We start from the raw sequence: 8,760 nt of genomic DNA, 5'->3' as shown, positions 1-8,760 counted from the left end.
AAATTACTCCGTATATGAAATGGGTTGTCCCCCCCGCAATCCCTCGCTCTTTACGCTAAAGTTTGACTCTGCCACAATTCTACTTTTTAAAACAATTAAAAGCTTTAGCGTAAAGAGCGAGGGATTGCGGAGGCGACAACCCATTTCATATACGGAGTAATTTCTGTTCGTTTTAATTTTTAATGTCGCTCCTTACTTTCAACTAATTTTTGTTTTTTATTTAATAAAACAAGAAACTGGCACTTTATTTGAAAGTAGCACAGAAAAAAACTCACCAGAATAATTTTACTCCCTTTTTCAATAGCAGATAATTTTACTATGGAATTTCGGAAGCAAAATGTTTCTCAATTTGAGAATAATGCAAATTTGGACTTATAAAATGAAAAAACCAAAGACCTTATTATAAAGTAGAGTATTTCTTAATAAATTCTCTTAGCTCCGAAAAGAAGAAGCTGTAAGAGTTTGTTTTCTAAAAGCTTGGAATAATCATTGAAATTTTCAGCTTGAAGTCTCTTTTCAATTTTTTTTTCTGCATTACCAGGTATCAATAAATATTCAAGAAGTATATAATAAAAAGAAGTTTTATTGATATTTAACAAGTATTTTACTTATTTTTTTAGATAGTTACCGCCTTCATGGCATTTGTCCTTAAAAATGCTGAACAATAATGATTCACTGAAATCATGTTTTTCGAATCATGTTCATTTTGTAGCCTTAAAACCATGAACAAATTACTTAACAGCTTAATTATAGTCTTGAGGGCCCACAAACGGGTATTATTCATTTGATAATACGTCATTATTTCTTATGAAGTTGTCATTATTTCTTATGGAGTATTAAATATGAATTTGTTATTCTGAATTGGACAGTTGTCGCCATTTAGCCATCGAATGGTGTAGCAACCTCTTGACACTGTCACTGCCATGCCCAAAAGTTGTATCTGACGCAATCTTACCTCTTAAATAGCTGTTAAAGCTACTTTCTAAGCTGTTTTCAAAGAGAGGAGAAGGGCGTTATGTTCAAAGACTTCTTAATCGCATTCCCCTGTTGATCCTCTCTTTGAAGACAGCTTAGCAAACGATCTTCGGCAATTACCTCTGATGTGTAAATACATTCTTAAATGCATTGATTTCTAAGTCAGCAAGATAACAAAAAGAAACTGTAGGTTTAAGAGAAAGGTGACTGCGAGAAGGTTTATTGAGAGAAGGGTAATGATGCCAAGGCAAAACTGATAAGAAAAGAAAACAAAAGAGGAATTAAAGCTACGCCGTTTACATTTAGAAAGTTTTCAAGCAAGTGCACCCCGACAACAGCGTTTCTAGCAAGGAAATGAGCATCACGAATAGCTTCGTCAACCATATCTTTGAAAGATTGCCGCGGAAGCCTCTCGTCTAGCTCACTACAACAAGAGGTCCACCAACACTAGCATAGAGGTTCAAACTGCTGTGAGGCTACTCCTACCCGGGGAACTTGCCAAGTACGCTGTTAGTGAAGGCACTGAAGCTGTAACAAAATACACAAGCTTCAAATAAGGGACTTTTCCTGTCTATTACCGCCAAATCAGCCGGTCCCTCCCAAATAGGGTGACAGTTGCAACCTAGTAAAGTACGAACACGGTTTTTTGTAACCAAAATAAAAGATCAAACAAACACAAAGTAGAAATAATAGGGATTTATATATATATATATATATATATATATATATATATATATATATATATATATATATATATATATATATATATATATATATATATATATATATATATATATATATATATATATATATATATATATATATATCTATCTATATATATAAAAATAAGTTGTCTGTCTGTCTGTGGATGTGTGGATCAGGTGACGTCACCTGAAAAAACTGGATCAGGTGACGTCAAAACTGAAAAAACTAAAAAAAGGCAAAAACTACAAAAAAAACTAAAAACTAATAAAAAAAATAAAAAAGCTAAAAAACTAAAAAAACTAAAAAAAGGCAAAAACTACAAAAAAAACTAAAAACTAATAAAAAAGCTAAAAAACTAAAAAAACTAAAAAAAGGCAAAAACTACAAAAAAAACTAAAAACTAATAAAAAAAATAAAAAAGCTAAAAAACTAAAAAAACTAAAAAAACTAAAAAAAGGTAAAAAACTAAAAAAACTAAAAACTAAAAAAAACTAAAAAAAAAGGAAAAAACTGAAAAATAAGCTAAAATAAAGGTAAAAACCAATAAAAAACTAAAAAAAAAACTGAAAAAACTAAAAAAGGCAAAAACTACAAAAAAAAACTAAAAACTAATAAAAAAAGTAAAAAAGCTAAAGAACTAAAAAAACTAAAAAAACTAAAAAAAGGTAGAAAACTAAAAAAAATAAAAAATAAAAAAAAACTAAAAAAAAGGAAAAAACTTGAAAAATAAGCTAAAATAAAGGTAAAAACCAATAAAAAACTAAAAAGAAAAAAAGGAAAAAACTAAAAAAAATTTTCATCTAAAAAACTAAAAAAAACTAAAAAAGGTAAAAACTAAAAGAACTAAAAAAGAAAAAAATAAATGACGAAACTCAAAGAGAAAGCGACTAGGACAAAAGGAATGTTCGATTAGCAATCAACAAAGCACCGGGACACAGGGAGTATAAATGACGACCAGGACATAAGTAAAAAAAAAAACTATCTATATATATAAAAATAAGTTGTCTGTGGATCTGTGGATCGTGGATCAGGTGACGTCACCTGAAAAAACTGGATCAGGTGACGTCAAAACTGAAAAAACTAAAAAAAGGCAAAAACTACAAAAAAAACTAAAAACTAATAAAAAAAATAAAAAAGCTAAAAAACTAAAAAAACTAAAAAAAGGCAAAAACTACAAAAAAAAACTAAAAACTAATAAAAAAGCTAAAAAACTAAAAAAACTAAAAAAAAGGCAAAAACTACAAAAAAAAACTAAAAACTAATAAAAAAAATAAAAAAGCTAAAAAACTAAAAAAACTAAAAAAAGGTAAAAAACTAAAAAAACTAAAAACTAAAAAAACTAAAAAAAAGGAAAAAACTGAAAAATAAGCTAAAATAAAGGTAAAAACCAATAAAAAACTAAAAAAAAAACTGAAAAAACTAAAAAAAGGCAAAAACTACAAAAAAACTAAAAACTAATAAAAAAAGTAAAAAAGCTAAAAAACTAAAAAAACTAAAAAAACTAAAAAAACTAAAAAAAGGTAAAAAACTAAAAAAAATAAAAAATAAAAAAAAACTAAAAAAAAGGAAAAAACTGAAAAATAAGCTAACATAAAGGTAAAAACCAATAAAAAACTAAAAAGAAAAAAAGGAAAAAACTAAAAAAAATTTTCATCTAAAAAACTAAAAAAAACTAAAAAAGGTAAAAACTAAAAGAACTAAAAAAGAAAAAAATAAATGACGACACTCAAAGAGAAAGCTACCAGGACAAAAGGAATGTTCGATTAGCAATCAACAAAGCACCGGGACACAGGGAGTATAAATGACGACCAGGACATAAGTAAAAAAAAAAATTAACAAAACTAAAAAGAAGGTAAAAACTACAAAAAAACTAAAAAGAAAAAAAAACTAAAAACTAATAAAAAAACTAAAAAATCTAAAAATCTAAATAAACTAAAAAAGAAAAAAAAAGGAAAAAAATAAAGGAGAAAAACAAAACTAAAAAACGAATGTATATACAGACCGGTACACCGGGATACAAATGACGACCGGGACACAGGGAATATAAATGACGACCGGGACACAGGGACACAACTACAACGGGGACACCGGGGGAAACAGGGGGATATAAATGACGACCGGGACAAAAAAACTAAAAAGAAAAAAAAACTAAAAACTAATAAAAAAACTAAAAAATCTAAAAATCTAAATAAGCTAAAAAAGAAAAAAAGGAAAAAAATAAAGGAGAAAAACAAAACTAAAAAACGAATGTATATACAGACCGGGACACCGGGATACAAATGACGACCGGGACACAGGGAATATAAATGACGACCGGGACACAGGGACACAACTACAACGGGGACACCGGGGGAAACAGGGGGATGTAAATGACGACCGGGACACCGGGACAGGGAATGGTCGATTAGCAATCACCATCAACAAAGCTCAAGGGCAATCATTAGAATCATGAGGTATAGATCTGAATACAGATTGTTTTCCCATGGACCATTATATGTTGCATGTTCAAGAGTCGGTAAACCTGACAATCTATTTATATGCAAAGACAATGGGACAGCAAAGAATGTTGTAGATTCGCAAGTTTTACGTAGTTAAAACCATATATATATATATATATATATATATATATATATATATATATATATATATATATATATATATATATATATATATATATATATATATATATATATATATATATATATATATATATATATATATATATATATATATCTATATTCACAGGTGGGACATAGGGACACAACTACAATGGCGCGTAACTATTATGGCGCGTAACGACTTACGCGCGCGGGGGGGCTTGGGGGGGGCGCGAAGCGCCCCCACCAACTAGGTGTTGGGGTGGCGCGAAGCGCCACCCCAACAGCTAGTATATATATATATATATATATATATATATATATATATATATATATATATATATATATATATATATATATATCTATATATATAAAAATAAGTTGTCTGTGTGTGGATCTGTGGATCTGTGGATCAGGTGACGATCCACAAAAAAGGTAAAAAACTAAAAACTAAAAAAAAAAACTGAAAAAACTAAAAAAAGGCAAAAACTACAAAAAAACTAAAAACTAATAAAAAAAATAAAAAAGCTAAAAAACTAAAAAAACTAAAAAAACTAAAAAACTAAAAAAACTAAAAACTAAAAAAAACTTAAAAAAAGGAAAAAACTGAAAAATAGAAGAGAAAAAGAAAACTAATAAAATTAAGAATAAAATAAAAAAAAATAAAAAAGATAAAATTAAAAAAAAAGTAAAAAGAAAAAACGAAAAAAACTAAAAAAGCTAAAAAAAGGTAAAAACCAATAAAAAACTAAAAAGAAAAAAAGGAAAAAAAAACTAAAACAACTAAAAACTAAAAAAAAACTTAAAAAAAAGGAAAAAACTGAAAAATAGAAGAGAAAAAGAAAACTAATAAAATTAAGAATAAAAATAAAAAAAAAATAAAAAAGATAAAAACTAAAAAACAAAGTAAAAAGAAAAAACGAAAAAAACTAAAAAAGCTAAAAAAAAGGTAAAAACCAATAAAAAACTAAAAAGAAAGAAAGGAAAAAAACTGAAAAAAATTTTCATCTAAAAAACTAAAAAAAACTAAAAAAGGTAAAAACTAAAAGAACTACAAAAGAAAAAAAAACTAAAAAAAGGAAAAAACCTGAAAAATAAAGGAGAAACAATCTAAATAAATGACGACACTCAAAGAGAAAGCGACCGGGACAAAAGGAATGTTCGATTAGCAATCAAGAAAGCACCGGGACACAGGGAGTATAAATGACGACGACCGGGACACAGGGACATAACTACAAAGGGGACGCCGGGGTGCACAGGGGGATATATAAATGAATAAAATTAAGAATAAAATAAAAAAAAATAAAAAAGATAAAAACTAAAAAAAAAAGTAAAAAGAAAAAACGAAAAAAACTAAAAAAGCTAAAAAAAAGGTAAAAACCAATAAAAAACTAAAAAGAAAAAAAGGAAAAAAAACTAAAAAAACTAAAAATTAAAAAAAAAACTTAAAAAAAAGGAAAAAACTGAAAAATAGAAGAGAAAAAGAAAACTAATAAAATTTAATTGCCAAACTAATTTTATTAGTTTTAAACTAATAAAATTTAATTGCCAAACTAACACCCCAACAGCTAGTATATATATATATATATATATATATATATACTAGCTGTTGGGGTGGCGCTTCGCGCCACCCCAACACCTAGTTGGTGGGGGCGCTTCGCGCCCCCCCCCAAGCCCCCCCGCGCGCGTAAGTCGTTACGCGCCATAATAGTTACGCGCCATTGTAGTTGTGTCCCTATGTCCCACCTGTGAATATAGATAGATATATATATATATGGTTTTAACTACGTAAAACTTGCGAATATACAACATTCTTTGCTGTCCCATTGTCTTTGCATATAAATAGATTGTCAGGTTTACCGACTCTTGAACATGCAACATATAATGGTCCATGGGAAAACAATCTGTATTCAGATCTATACCTCATGATTCTAATGATTGCCCTTGAGCTTTGTTGATGGTGATTGCTAATCGACCATTCCCTGTCCCGGTGTCCCGGTCGTCATTTACATCCCCCTGTTTCCTCCGGTGTCCCCGTTGTAGTTGTGTCCCTGTGTCCCGGTCGTCATTTATATTCCCTGTGTCCCGGTCGTCATTTGTATCCCGGTGTCCCGGTCTGTATATACATTCGTTTTTTAGTTTTGTTTTTCTCCTTTGTTTTTTTCCTTTTTTTTTCTTTTTTAGCTTATTTAGATTTTTAGATTTTTTAGTTTTTTTATTAGTTTTTAGTTTTTTTTCTTTTTAGTTTTTTTGTCCCGGTCGTCATTTATATCCCCCTGTTTCCCCCGGTGTCCCCGTTGTAGTTGTGTCCCTGTGTCCCGGTCGTCATTTATATTCCCTGTGTCCCGGTCGTCATTTGTATCCCGGTGTACCGGTCTGTATATACATTCGTTTTTTAGTTTTGTTTTTCTCCTTTATTTTTTCCTTTTTTTTTCTTTTTTAGTTTATTTAGATTTTTAGATTTTTTAGTTTTTTTATTAGTTTTTATTTTTTTTTTCTTTTTAGTTTTTTTGTAGTTTTTACCTTCTTTTTAGTTTTGTTAATTTTTTTTTTACTTATGTCCTGGTCGTCATTTATACTCCCTATGTCCCGGTGCTTTGTTGATTGCTAATCGAACATTCCTTTTGTCCTGGTCGCTTTCTCTTTGAGTGTCGTCATTTATTTTTTTCTTTTTTAGTTCTTTTAGTTTTTACCTTTTTTAGTTTTTTTTAGTTTTTTAGATGAAATTTTTTTTTAGTTTTTTCCTTTTTTTCTTTTTAGTTTTTATTGGTTTTTACCTTTATGTTAGCTTATTTTTCAGTTTTTTCCTTTTTTTTTAGTTTTTTTTTATTTTTTATTTTTTTTAGTTTTTTACCTTTTTTTAGTTTTTTTAGTTTTTTTAGTTTTTTTAGTTTTTTAGCTTTTTTACTTTTTTTATTAGTTTTTAGTTTTTTTGTAGTTTTTGCCTTTTTTTAGTTTTTTCAGTTTTTTTTTTAGTTTTTTATTGGTTTTTACCTTTATTTTAGCTTATTTTTCAGTTTTTTCCTTTTTTTTAGTTTTTTTTAGTTTTTAGTTTTTTTAGTTTTTTACCTTTTTTTAGTTTTTTTAGTTTTTTTAGTTTTTTAGCTTTTTTATTTTTTTTTATTAGTTTTTAGTTTTTTTGTAGTTTTTGCCTTTTTTTTAGTTTTTTTAGTTTTTTAGCTTTTTTATTAGTTTTTAGTTTTTTTTGTAGTTTTTGCCTTTTTTTAGTTTGACAACTTATTTTTATATATATAGATAGTTTTTTTTTTTTTACTTATGTCCTGGTCGTCATTTATACTCACTGTGTCCCGGTGCTTTGTTGATTGCTAATCGAACATTCCTTTTGTCCTGGTCGCTTTCTCTTTGAGTGTCGTCATTTATTAGTTTTTTCCTTTTTTTCTTTTTAGTTTTTTATTGGTTTTTACCTTTATTTTAGCTTATTTTTCAGTTTTTTCCTTTTTTTTATTTTTTTTTATTTTTTATTTTTTTTAGTTTTTTACCTTTTTTTAGTTTTTTTAGTTTTTTTAGTTTTTTAGCTTTTTTACTTTTTTTATTAGTTTTTAGTTTTTTTTTGTAGTTTTTGCCTTTTTTTAGTTTTTTCAGTTTTTTTTTTTAGTTTTTTATTGGTTTTTACCTTTATAGTTTTTTTAGTTTTTTAGCTTTTTTATTTTTTTTATTAGTTTTTAGTTTTTTTTGTAGTTTTTGCCTTTTTTTAGTTTTTTCAGTTTTGACGTCACCAGATCCAGTTTTTCAGGTGACGTCACCTGACACATCCATCCATCCATCCACAGACAACTTATTTTTATATATATATATATATATATATATATATATATATATATATATATATATATATATCTATATATATAAAAATAAGTTGTCTGTGTGTGGATCTGTGGATCTGTGGATCAGGTGACGATCCACAAAAAAGGTAAAAAACTAAAAACTAAAAAAAAAAAATAAAAAAAGGCAAAAACTACAAAAAAACTAAAAACTAATAAAAAAAATAAAAAAGCTAAAAAACTAAAAAAACTAAAAAAACTAAAAAACTAAAAAAACTAAAAACTAAAAAAAACTTAAAAAAAGGAAAAAACTGAAAAATAGAAGAGAAAAAGAAAACTAATAAAATTAAGAATAAAATAAAAAAAAATAAAAAAGATAAAACTAAAAAAAAAGTAAAAAGAAAAAACGAAAAAAACTAAAAAAGCTAAAAAAAAAGGTAAAAACCAATAAAAAATTAAAAGAAAAAAAGGAAAAAAAAACTAAAACATCTAAAAACTAAAAAAAAAACTTAAAAAAAAGGAAAAAACTGAAAAATAGAAGAGAAAAAGAAAACTAATAAAATTAAGAATAAAAATAAAAAAAAATAAAAAAGATAAAAACTAAAAAAAAAAGTAAAAAGAAAAAACAAAAAAAACTAAAAAAGCTAAAAAAAGGGTAAAAACCAATAAAAAACTAAAAAGAAAGAAAGGAAAAAAACTAA

At 26.6% G+C, this 8,760-nt stretch overlaps 1 long non-coding RNA gene across 1 annotated transcript; it reads right to left on the bottom strand.

Annotated features, from left to right (window-relative positions):
* Positions 1-7,215: 7,215 nt before the first annotated feature.
* Positions 7,216-8,088, bottom strand: LOC136033124 (uncharacterized). Its single transcript, XR_010618863.1, has 2 exons — positions 7,912-8,088; positions 7,216-7,271 (listed from the first exon to the last, which is right to left on the bottom strand). It is a non-coding gene; the product is annotated as an uncharacterized LOC136033124 (long non-coding RNA).
* Positions 8,089-8,760: the final 672 nt, after the last annotated feature.

The sequence above is a fragment of the Artemia franciscana genome, chromosome 11 (assembly GCF_032884065.1).
Source record: "Artemia franciscana chromosome 11, ASM3288406v1, whole genome shotgun sequence".
In the NCBI taxonomy this organism is placed as follows: domain Eukaryota; kingdom Metazoa; phylum Arthropoda; class Branchiopoda; order Anostraca; family Artemiidae; genus Artemia; species Artemia franciscana.
The sequence above is the reverse complement of the archived record's forward strand: the minus strand, read 5'-3'. Positions and strand labels throughout refer to the sequence as shown.